At 38.2% G+C, this 11,496-nt stretch overlaps 2 long non-coding RNA genes across 2 annotated transcripts; both read right to left on the bottom strand.

The window, feature by feature from the left end:
* Window positions 1-290: 290 nt before the first annotated feature.
* Window positions 291-2,579, bottom strand: LOC145217329 (uncharacterized). Its single transcript, XR_013857365.1, has 4 exons — window positions 2,476-2,579; window positions 2,310-2,329; window positions 1,500-1,622; window positions 291-562 (listed from the first exon to the last, which is right to left on the bottom strand). It is a non-coding gene; the product is annotated as an uncharacterized LOC145217329 (long non-coding RNA).
* Window positions 2,580-5,856: 3,277 nt separating this feature from the next.
* On the bottom strand, window positions 5,857-9,065 carry LOC145217418 (uncharacterized). The gene is made up of 4 exons (XR_013857394.1): window positions 8,943-9,065; window positions 8,759-8,778; window positions 7,852-7,968; window positions 5,857-5,982 (listed from the first exon to the last, which is right to left on the bottom strand). It is a non-coding gene; the product is annotated as an uncharacterized LOC145217418 (long non-coding RNA).
* Window positions 9,066-11,496: the final 2,431 nt, after the last annotated feature.

Below are 11,496 nucleotides of genomic sequence, written 5' to 3'. Positions count from 1 at the left end.
TGTTTATTAGTAATTTAACAACCAACTTTTTCGATGGTGCCGACTGCCTTGACATACCGCTAATAGCCTCGCTCCATTATGATTTGTTCTGATCATAGAAAATATTGTTTGTTTATCATATCCCGCTGCCCTTGTACATTTTCGCTTGTGTGCTCGCAATATATCATTCATTGCTCTGAAGAAGCCCTACCGTTCTGGTTGGCGCAAAGTCAGCAGAAATACAAGTTCTTGAGTAAACAACTAGTATTTTGTTTAGCATTACACCAGTTGAACGACAAATTAGTCAAACACAGAATTTTACTCCATTTTATTCCGTCAAATGTTTCTAGAAAGTTCAAAACAATTTAAGTTACAGTATTCCAATTATGTAAAGCAATTTAAACTCAGTCATGCTATTTAATGCATTACTTTCAAACAACAATAGGTTATACACCAAGTTTATTATGCAAGACATAACGTTTCGAATAAGCCAAAAAAATACGTCTAAGATGTTGTTTGTGGCAAACTACATCAGGTGTTCGGAAAGTTATTCATTTCTTCTGATAGAGGGTATTGATCTAATCTGAAAATAGTCCAAAAACTCGCATTAAAACTTTTTAATGCTTAAAATGAAGGTTTGTACAACACAAAAAAATGTTTTTTTAGGTTAACGGGGACAAAGTGGATAAAAGACAAACATGAACAATCGTACAAAACATTATGCAGACACAAGACATAGAGAACAGTTTCGAGACGGTTTGGAACACCAATTTTGGTCTCTCTACAACACGGATAGGCAAAATTTACAGCAAATATGGGATCCGACCCGCGAGCAAGTTCTGGGCTGCCCGCGACCGCATTAAAAATTTGTATTTTTGATCGGCTGGATGCAATGTATGTGTTAATTCCATTTATGTACCAAAGAGTTTTTAAATTAAACGCTGATAATTAGGCATTGTTTCGTAAAAAAAACAAAAACATTGTGTATGTGGGCTTGCCTTTAAACCTAAGAATTGTGTTGCAGTTTACTGTTTGAGTGGGCATGTTTGGTAATATCCCAAGCAAACCTGTTTCAAGTTAAAGTTAGAGGAAGCAAGTAATGTATAGTTCACTTAAAATTGTACATATTCACTTGAAACAAGTACGAGTTAAAGTTGAGTTTGCCTACAGTCGTATGCAGTGGTGGGATTCAACCCGTTCGCACCGGTTCTATAGATCCGTCTCACGCAATTTTATGAGATCAGCGAACCGGTTAGCATTACTGGTTACTGTCAATGAAAATTTGACTTCTTGTAACAGAACCGGCTGAAACTATGACTTTTGTGATAGAACCGGCTGACAACAAATTTGAATCCCACCACTGGTCGTATGTTATTTCACGAGCATTGTTGCCGCCCGCCTCAACAATATCACAATTTTTTGACCCACGCATACGAAAAGGTTGCCCACCTTTGCTCTACAACCATGATTCGAATGCCTACATTGTCGACAATTACTTCAAATAAACGGAAACAACTTACCGCGGATTTACATCAAATATCGGCGTTGTATCTCATCAATGATGTCTCCAACTTTTGGTTCTTTTTTCTTTTTTTTGTTCGTGTCTCTAACTATTGTTCGTACAAGTGCTGCCTCATCACCCTCTAGAACAAAAACATTTAAATTAAATAAGAACACATAAAGATCTACGGTTTGCGAAATGCTTAAAAATATTACCATTTTGCAAAAATGCTTGCCAGTTAAAACGTTTTCATAAAGAGTGGCTATTTTTTTCCAAATATGACAACATTTAGGTCTTGTACACAACAACAGAAAAGATGAACATAAACTGAGATCAGCCCTGAAGCGTCTATGCAGATCAGCGATCACGGTAAACTCATATATAAATCATAGTACGCCAGGTCTTGTGAAAGCGTTCTACCGAACTGGCCAGTCACCAAGCATTCCCATATGGCAAGGCGTAGGGCTAGACAAATCTATCCCGCGGTGGAATTTGAGGTCTGCTCCAGCTATGAATTTATTTTCATCTTAACTAATTCCTCTTTTACTACTACGATTTCTCTGTTACGAAGGTATCATGTGCAGCATACTGGGAATGCCACGGTGCTTGTGATTCGACTTTCGACAGGCTCACCGTACAGTCGGAGCCAAAGGCCCGAAAGGTAAAGCGCAAGGCCCGAAAAGGCTCGTACGCTGGGTTCGAATCCCGCCACAGGCTAGGTAGCCTACACCTAACCATATGTGAACGCTCAGTGACTGACTGATTGGGTTTGACGCCTTTAGTAGGTCTGGCATAAAATGACCAACATAAGAAAACGAAGCAAACTTACTTGTGCCTTGTGATGGGACGCTGAAACAAGAAAGAAAGAAAAAGTTAGAATACAACTTTTATTCAGCTACAAACAAAAAATAACAAAAAAATATACCTGCTATATATCAACACACAGCTTTGAAAAACTTATTTAACTAAACATCAATTACTAAAGAATAACTTACGCATTGTCTAATGCACGCATGTGATGTAACAGACTTAAAATCGAAGCTTCAGTTCCCGCCAAAAACAAACTAGCAGCCAGAAGAATAGACAGACACAACTTGTTCATGATGATAGTTGAGTTGTTGAGGTTGAAAACTTAAAGACTGAAAGCCATTCTGCTTCTGGTTTTATGGAGATTTTACTGTTTACATTGACTGTTAAATTCTGTGAAGATTTGATTGACAACCTTCTGGCATTCAGCCAATAAAACAATTACATTTCTTTCCTTGAAAATCATAGGCATTGATTCAGACAATTTTCAAATAGAATTGTATTTTATTCACACAATTACTATGAATTTCGAATCGTTTGAATTATTTTCTTTGTTTGAATAGGAATAATAGAAACGCATTGTTTCACTTATTGGAAATATTCTTGGCGACTTTAATCAATTATATTTAATCAATTATAAAAGCTTGGGGTCTTTGATCAATTATATTTTATACGAAAAGTCTCAACGCTGGATATCATTTCATGGAATTGTTTAACAACGATTCGCACACCCAGACGCGTTGCATAAATACTTCATGGACCTTTCGGCTTTAACTTATTACAAAAAGCTGTTTCTATTGTTCGACATCTTGGAATAGTTCTTGCTGAAAAAAAACGCTAGTAAATTTCCTAGTAAATTTCGAGCAAACAGTTATCAAACAAAACGGCTTCAAGCAATTGAAAAGAGCAATTGTATGATTAAAATGCAAAATCAAAAGAATAAGCTGCATCAATGGCTGTGATTTTCGGAAAACCAATTGGATTGCTTTTTTCTGTGAATGCCAAATTGTTTTGCAGACTACGCTGTTTACATTGACAGTTAAATTCTGTGCAAAACCAACCTTTTGTTGATTTTGAATCGTCGAATAGTACTATAGCGATTGCGACATAATTTGTGCAAATTCTGCAATAGTTTTTTTTTACCAAAATGACTCGTTTTTGACTCGGTAGCTCAATGCTTGCGAGGAAATTGTGTAGCAACCAAATCCCACTGTATTGACAAATCGTGTTAGGACTTTGTAATATTTCCTGTCGCAGTTAATTAGAATGCAGATGCGACTTTGTGGTCTGGTGTTTACATGCTTTAATCGTATGGTTTGTCCTGTGCTGTGATTAGACGCTGCTTTGTGTGAGAATTGTGCAAGAGCCAATCGCTAGAGCACATGTGTACGATTTTAATGCCTTATCCGGGATATATATAAAACAACACTGGTTCATTTCGATGTCTTCTTTCCCTTTACCTTCTTGTGCCTTTCAGAAGAAATAAACAAACGAACCGAAGCGCAAGACAACTGTGTGGAGTTTCCACGACTCGGTCCTGGCAAGCTCAGGAGCTTGGGAGGTGGTATACCTCTTTAATTTGCAGTGATTAGGTTATAACCTTGAGACTCATTAGATACCAGTAACCTAAAACCGAACACTACAGTTTGTTTTGTTTTTTTAAATTTTGAAAAGAATAATAGCATCGCATTGTTGGACTTCACATAAATGTTTTGATAAAAGATTAACTATCAGGTTCTGGCTTCAGTTTCAAGGCCCGTTTATAACTCTGTATCAACCAATCACGTAAAGACAAACAAGGCACAATCTGGTGGAACTAGTCAGTATAAACTTGGCACAGCGTAAGCAAAAACGTAAACATGGGCAGTGAACAATTGATAGTGCACAACAAATAGGTTCTAGTACGCCAGGCGCATTTAAGGCGTCATACCGAATCACCCGGTCACCAAGCATTTCCCAATCAACATTTTTTTTAGATGCTTCGTTTGTTAGCTTTATTATATATCGGCAAAATAGCAACTGATGGAATTCATAACAATGACAAGCTTGTCTTTGTATACCTTTGCTCTAAATTGACATCAGCTCACTAAGTCTTAGCTCAAAATAGTGGCGAAAAGTTGTATCACATTTTTTTGTAATCATAGTCTCTGTGAAGGTGACTATTTTTTGGTTTTGGCGCGTTGAAAAGGACTTGCAGTACCAGAAACATACCGCGGTTAATAGAAGGGGCCTGTCGTGGGTTCGTAGTCAACCACAAACTAGATTTTCTAGTGTATCCCTTGACATAAATGACCAGCCTTTGACAAAAACACCATACCAGGAGTATACTGACCATCTCACCAAGACGCACGCCGTGTCGGGCGTCCAGAGGCAAGAGGTTCGCAAATATTAGACAACGACGGCGCAGCCCGGAGTGCAAAGGCAAGGCCAATAGCACCCGTTAATGGCGTGTAGCCAAGTTTTGTCGAATTTTGATACCAAAAGAAATTTATTTGAACCTTTTGAAGAAAATTTATAAGCGACAAAAATAAATACTCCTCAAACTGATATCGAAAAATCAAACGAATTTTTGTAAGCATTATATATATATTATATATACTAAAAAGTTGCAAATGTCCCTTTTGTCACAAAAAACAAACGACTAGATTGGGTCTTAAACTCAAACTTTTTTTTTTTTACACAACTCGTCTTCTGGCACCAACTCTATCCGAAGTTATGCGGCTCCTACAAGAGGGGGTTTCCCCACAGAAGCTCGACAAACTCGCCACGTCATTCGGATTTCCCGTTGGCATAGCAACACTGTTGGACGAGGTTGGAATTGACGTAGCTGTCCACGTGTCAGATTATCTTGGAGGAGTTTTCGGGGAGCGTTGTGCAGGTGGAAACGTGGAGGTATTGCGTCGCCTAGTGGAGAGCGGATGCGCAGGTCGAAAATCCGGCAAAGGTTTATATGTTTACGGCAAATCCAAGAACAGATCTTTGAACGACAAAGCAACTGAAATTCTTAAAGCTTTCGCCATTGAGCCCGTTGCATCTGTTTCAAGCGACAGTGATATCCAACTTCGACTTATATCAAGATTTGTCAACGAAGCGCTGATGACTTTGAAGGAGGGAATACTAGATAACCCATTGGAAGGAGATATTGGAGCGGTATGAAGTTCAAAATTCGACAAAACTTGGCTACACGCCATTAACGGGTGCTATTGGCCTTGCCTTTGCACTCCGGGCTGCGCCGTCGTTGTCTAATATTTGCGAACCTCTTGCCTCTGGACGCCCAATGCTTGGTTACTGGCTGATTATGCGAGACCTTCGGTTGAACAATTCAATTAGAAAAAACAAATGAATAGATTTGTTTTACCGTTTAAAACTTGAAACTGGTGCAAGCCTTTAAGATTGCTTTGCTGTATGTTTTTAGTGTTTTTTGTTATTTAACCACGAACTTTTAATCCAGTTTATTTCATCAAACTTTTCTAGAAAGTTAAAAACAATCTAAGTCACAGTATTCCAATTATTGAAAGCAATTGAATATCAGTCATGCTTTTCAAACAACAATAGTTGATACACCAAGTATATCATGCAGGAAACAATGTTTCAAATAAGCAAAAAAATATTCCGTGTAAGATGTTGTTGGTGGCAAATCACATTAGGTGTTCGGAAAGTTATCCATTTCTTCTGATGGAAGGTAATGGCTTAATCTGAAAATAGTCCAAAAATTCGCATCAAAACTTTTTAATGCTTACATATAAGGCGCAGTATTCATTCTGTACAACACAAAAAATGTTTTATGAAGTAACGGGGACAAAGTGGATAAAAGACAAACATGAACAATCGGACAGAAAGTTAAGCAGATACTAGACACAAAGAAAAATTCGGGCCGGTTTCGGACGACAATTTGGGTCCCTCTACAACAGTGGTTCCCAACCTGGGGTTCGCGGACCCCCAAGGGGTCCGTAAGATAGTTTAGGGGGTCCATGGAGGCAAATATGTTTAGTATCTATAACCAACAGAAAAATATTTTTAAGTTTTTCAACCGTTTTTACTATACTGCATACAAGTGCAAACTGTTTATCTAACCTTAATTGGGAACAATTACTTTTGTGATTGTCTTCCCTATTGTGACATCATAACACACATGGACAATAGACTTTATGGGTGTTGTGTCAAGTTATATATACCAGAAAATTTATCGATTTGTTGTGTTCACCGCTACAATACAAGAAACTTTTTTAAAATTAAGAATTAAAATGATCCAAAGACGTAATAACAGATAATTCAAGAAACGTGAAACATAAGTTGGGGGTCCGCAGACTTCTAAAATTTGTAAAAGGGGTCCGTGACTACAAAGAGGTTGGGAACCACTGGCCTACGCGATCACAGGAAACGTTCCGCGGAACCGAGCTGGTGTTTCCGTTTAGGCGGGTAAATTTGGCCAGCAGAACCTGCGGGTTCAAACACCGTCTTATGCAACCGGACGTACCCCGCCAGGCTCGTGCGGTCGGTTGCGATCCTACGGCAGGACATACCCAAAACAGAATTCAACCACAATTCAAATAACAGGACACTTGACTCGACAACCTGCGGTTTTTTTCGGTGTCCTTGCTGGTTACGTATCCGTTCAACAATGGAAATGTAATGATGAAGTGACTATGCAAATAAAATTTGACTTGACTTGAATGCATAATATGTTGCGGTAAACCTCGTTGCTGTGCTTTTTTTCCCCGTTCATGGGAGATTTTATGTTCTTTGTCGATTATTTTGACATCACCTCAATACATACTTATGTGCTACTGTAATTAAAAGTTTCAGCCGGCTTAGCTATTTATGCTTCGGAGTAATGGGTGGGCAAAAGCTACTACAAGTGTTGCCTTTAAACTGCGTCTAAGAATTGTGTTAAAGTTTACTGTGTGAGTGGGCATGATTTTAGAATCCCAAGCAAATCTGTTTAAGGTTAAATTTGGAGCAAACGAGTACTGTACAGTTCACTTGATATTGTGCATATTGACAGCAAGCAATTACGAGGTAAGTTGAGTTTGCCCACAGTCGTATGTCATTGCGTGACCCAGAGTTGTAAGTCGGGCCGGGCTTTTCGGGTCGGGTTCGGGCCGGGTTAGGGCTGGGTTCGGCTTAGGTTTTGTTGAACGAACGGACTTGATTCAGGTCTGACAATTAAATTTTGTGTCCGTTGTTTTTTGTTTTGATAAAAATTACCCAACTAAGTAGCCAGTTGCTGGACTTCATCTAGTGCCCAACAGCCCCAAAGAGCCGTTTTTAATTATATTATATACAGTAGTACGTTTTGTAGGCTTTTATGGAGAGGCCTGTCAATCAAACTTTCGGGCCTAAACGGGCTTCTCAAAAACGCTTCGAGTTCGGGACGGGCTTCGGGCTTCTACTTTCGGGTTCGGGCTCCAATTTCGGGCCCGTTTACAACCTTGGCATGACCATCGTTGCGGCCCTCCTACACAATATCATTACTTTTTAACCCGCGCATACAAAAGGTTTCCCACCTTTGCTTTACAACCATGATCGTCAACAACTTCTCCGAAAACATGGAGAAAACTTACCACGGATTTACATCCAATATTGGCTTTGTATCTGATCCATGATGTCTCCTTTATTTTTTTTATTTTTATTCGACTCGTCCCTAAACATTTCCCGTACAAGTTCTGCTTCATCACGCTCTAGAACAAAAACAAACATTTAAATAAAAACAAGACTACTTACAGATCTACCGTTTGCCACAAGCATAAAAATATTTACATTTTGCAAAAATGCTTGGCAGTAAAAATGGCATAGACTCTATGCAAAACAGCGATCAATGTAAACTCATGTATAAATCATAGTACGCTAGGCCTTGTGAAGGCGTTTTACCGAACTAGCCAGTCACCAAGCATTCCCGTATGGAAGGCTGATTGTGTATGACGCCTTTAGTAGGTCTGGCGTACTATAATCCAGTAGTTCCCAACCTTTTTTGACGCGACCCAAATACTTACCAAAGTTTTGTTTAGTGGTTTCTCGCGACCCATGGACATGCTATTTTAGTTCTATTTTTGTCTGTAAATTAGGAAAGCCTTTTGAAAATTACTACGCAAGTTTAGCAAATCAATAACCTTATAGCGAACAAATAGTGTGTTTTTTTCGACCAAACATTTCCATTCAGCCCGGACTTGGAGCTGAATCGAAGCATTATTAGCCAGACAACGCTGAACTGTCAGCTAACACATCACTTTATGACATCACAAACAGTTTTAACCATTATCACGACAAATTGTGATGAAATTATTATTGGGCAACAATTTAAAACCTCGGAAAATATAAAAATAACGCTACGGGGCGAAGTCAAAAGTAGATGCTCTTATTGTCACTAATACAAGCGACCCAACAGAATGTTCAGGCGACCCAACTTTGGGTCGCGACCCATAGGTTGGGAAACACTGCTATAATCAACGTAAGGAAACGAAACACACTTACTTGTGCCTTGTGATGGGACGCTGAAACAAAAAAGAAAGAAAAAGTTGGAATACAACTTTTATTTAGCTACAGACAAAAAGTATCAAAAAATATACCCACTATATATCAACACACAGCTTCGAAAACTTGTTTAACTAAACATCTATTGTTTTACTTAAACATCAATTACTAAAGAATAACTTACGCATTGTCTAATGCACGCATGTGCTGTAACAGACTTAAAATCGAAGCTTCAGTTCTCGCCAAACACAAAGTAGCAACCAGAAAAATAGACAGACACAACTTGTTCATGATGACAGTTGAGTTGTTGAAGTTGAAAACTTACTGATGACTGAAACCCATTCTGCTCCTTGGTTTATAGAGACTTGTTTACATTGACTGTTAAATTCTGTGAAGTTTTAATTGAAAACCTTCTGGCATTTTGCCAATAAAACAGTCATATTTCTTTCCATGAAAATCATAGGCATTGATGCAGACCATTTTCTAATAGAATTTTATTTAATTTATAAAGTTCCTATGGATTTTGAATCGTTTGAATTGTTCTTTTTGATTGAATATGAATAATAGAAACGCATTGTTTCACTTAATGGAATTGTCTTTGATAAAAGCTTGAAGTCTTTTAATTAAATTTCATATGAATGCTGGATAACAATTGGTTTAATATTACTTTTAGGAATTGTTTGGTAACAATGCGCGAACCCAAACGCGCTGAATAAATATTTCATGGAACTTCTCGGCATTAGCTTAATACAAAACGTTCGCCATCTTGGAAAGGTTTGCGGAAAAAACGCTTTAAAATTTCCTAGTAAATTTCGAGCTTACAGTTATCAAACGAAAACGGCTTCAAACAATTGAAAATAGCAATTGTATGGTTGGAATGCAAAATAAGCTGCATCAATGGCTGTGATTTTCAATGGCTGTGAAGAATAAGCTGCATCAATGGCTGTGATTTTCTGAAAACAAATTGTTTTGTTTTTCTATGACACACAGAACGACCAGATCGAGAAAGACTGACATTGCTTGTCATGCTAAGACGTTTAACGCTACCCATAACGTCAATTTGGTTGCCAAGTTGGCTGAGTGTTTAGCGCAAACGCCTTGTGATCACAAGGTTATGGTTTCTTCGGTCACTTCTGTTTCCCTGAGCAAGAAACTTAAGCGGTATTTCTCCAACCCAGTGGTTCCCGATGGGTTGAACTAAATTGAAGTCACCAAGTGCCTAAAACAGAAAAAAAATAAAAAATAAAAATGATCAACGGACTTAACATAGACAGCTCGACGGCGGACTTATTGTGAGCATAATGCATTCAGGCGTTGCCCGCCCACCGAGGATAAAAACGAAATCAATCACGTTACGGCAAACGCACATCCAGGTATCGACTGAAACAAAAATGCGTAGAGCTACTAACATAAGGACTCATAACAGACAAAGTTTGCTAAATACCAATACATGGCGCAAACAACACTAGATTTTATATTGGCATTTGGGACTGGGTGCTATAGTTTTATTGTCATTATTAATGTTAAACCTCACTCAACCCTATTAGCCCTAACCGTCAGCATTTTCGTGCAATTCTGCTTTCAAATATTTTCAGTTGATTTTGTTGACACCTCATCAAGAGTGAAAAATTAAGATGAAATATACAAGCAAAAATCGATTTCAAAAACTGCAACGTTGTCTATATTTGCAGTACTACTGGTATTGTACAGTTTTGTGCAGTTAAAAACAGTGATAAAGGTTTATAGCAGTAATTCTCAAACTGTGTACCGTTAGAGATTTCCAAATGTGCCGCAAAATATTTTCCATTTTTAAGTGAGAATACGAACTGGTGTTTAAAGACTTAAAGAATAAATATTGGTGTGCATAACAACGTTTCATAGCTCATATTTGAGTTATTGGAAATAAAAATCATCCTTACCCCCCACAATAAAGTTGAAAATTAACATTCTCTCAACAACGTTTGTTATTTTTAACTGCGATGTGTGCCGCGGAAGAAAATTTTAGTTCTTAAATGGGTCGCATGCTCAAAAAGTTTGATAACCACTGGATTAAAGTTTAAACCTGGGGTTCTTAACCAGGGTTGCGAGAACTGTTCCTAGGGGGTGCGGGGGTGCTGAATCATTAAGGTTGGTTAGGTCTATTCTATTTAAGCAATTACAGAAGGGGAGCGAAAATTTGTTGGTGAAAGGTTCAGAACCACTGGTTTAAACCAAATCCGAATATATAGTGTAAAAACATTGTTTAAAACAATGGTTCTCAACCTTTCGTAGACCGTGGCCCTCAAAAAGTAACTTTTGGGCCTCGTGGCTTCCTTCAAGAAACACAGTATGAGACCTGTAGTCACCTTAAAAATGTAAATGGCCATCTCGTGTTGGAATCCGGTACTAATTTCGGCTTTAAACAGGTCGAATAGATTAAACAAGAATCAGTAATCGTGAAAAACCTCAATATAGACAAATAGTGTGTGAAAAAAAGTCGATTAAATCAGGAAATAATGGCAAAAAGAAAATGACTTTTAGTGGGTGTTTCTGGTGAATCTACACCCGTGGCTCCCCTGGAGAACCATGGGCCCTGGTTGAGAACCACTGGCTTAACATTTGCAAGTAGCATTTTGCGCTAAACCAGTTTCTCATTAAGCATTTTCACATGTCTTTCGCAGGTGGTATACAATATCGTTTGCTTGCTTTTGTTAAGTTATGTTATGTTCTTAAGATCTCAAAGGTTAAAACAGATTTGT

The sequence above is a fragment of the Phallusia mammillata genome, chromosome 3, assembly GCF_965637545.1.
Source record: "Phallusia mammillata chromosome 3, kaPhaMamm4.hap1.1, whole genome shotgun sequence".
In the NCBI taxonomy this organism is placed as follows: domain Eukaryota; kingdom Metazoa; phylum Chordata; class Ascidiacea; order Phlebobranchia; family Ascidiidae; genus Phallusia; species Phallusia mammillata.
Note: the sequence above shows the minus strand (reverse complement) of the source record. Positions and strands in the feature narration are given on the sequence as shown.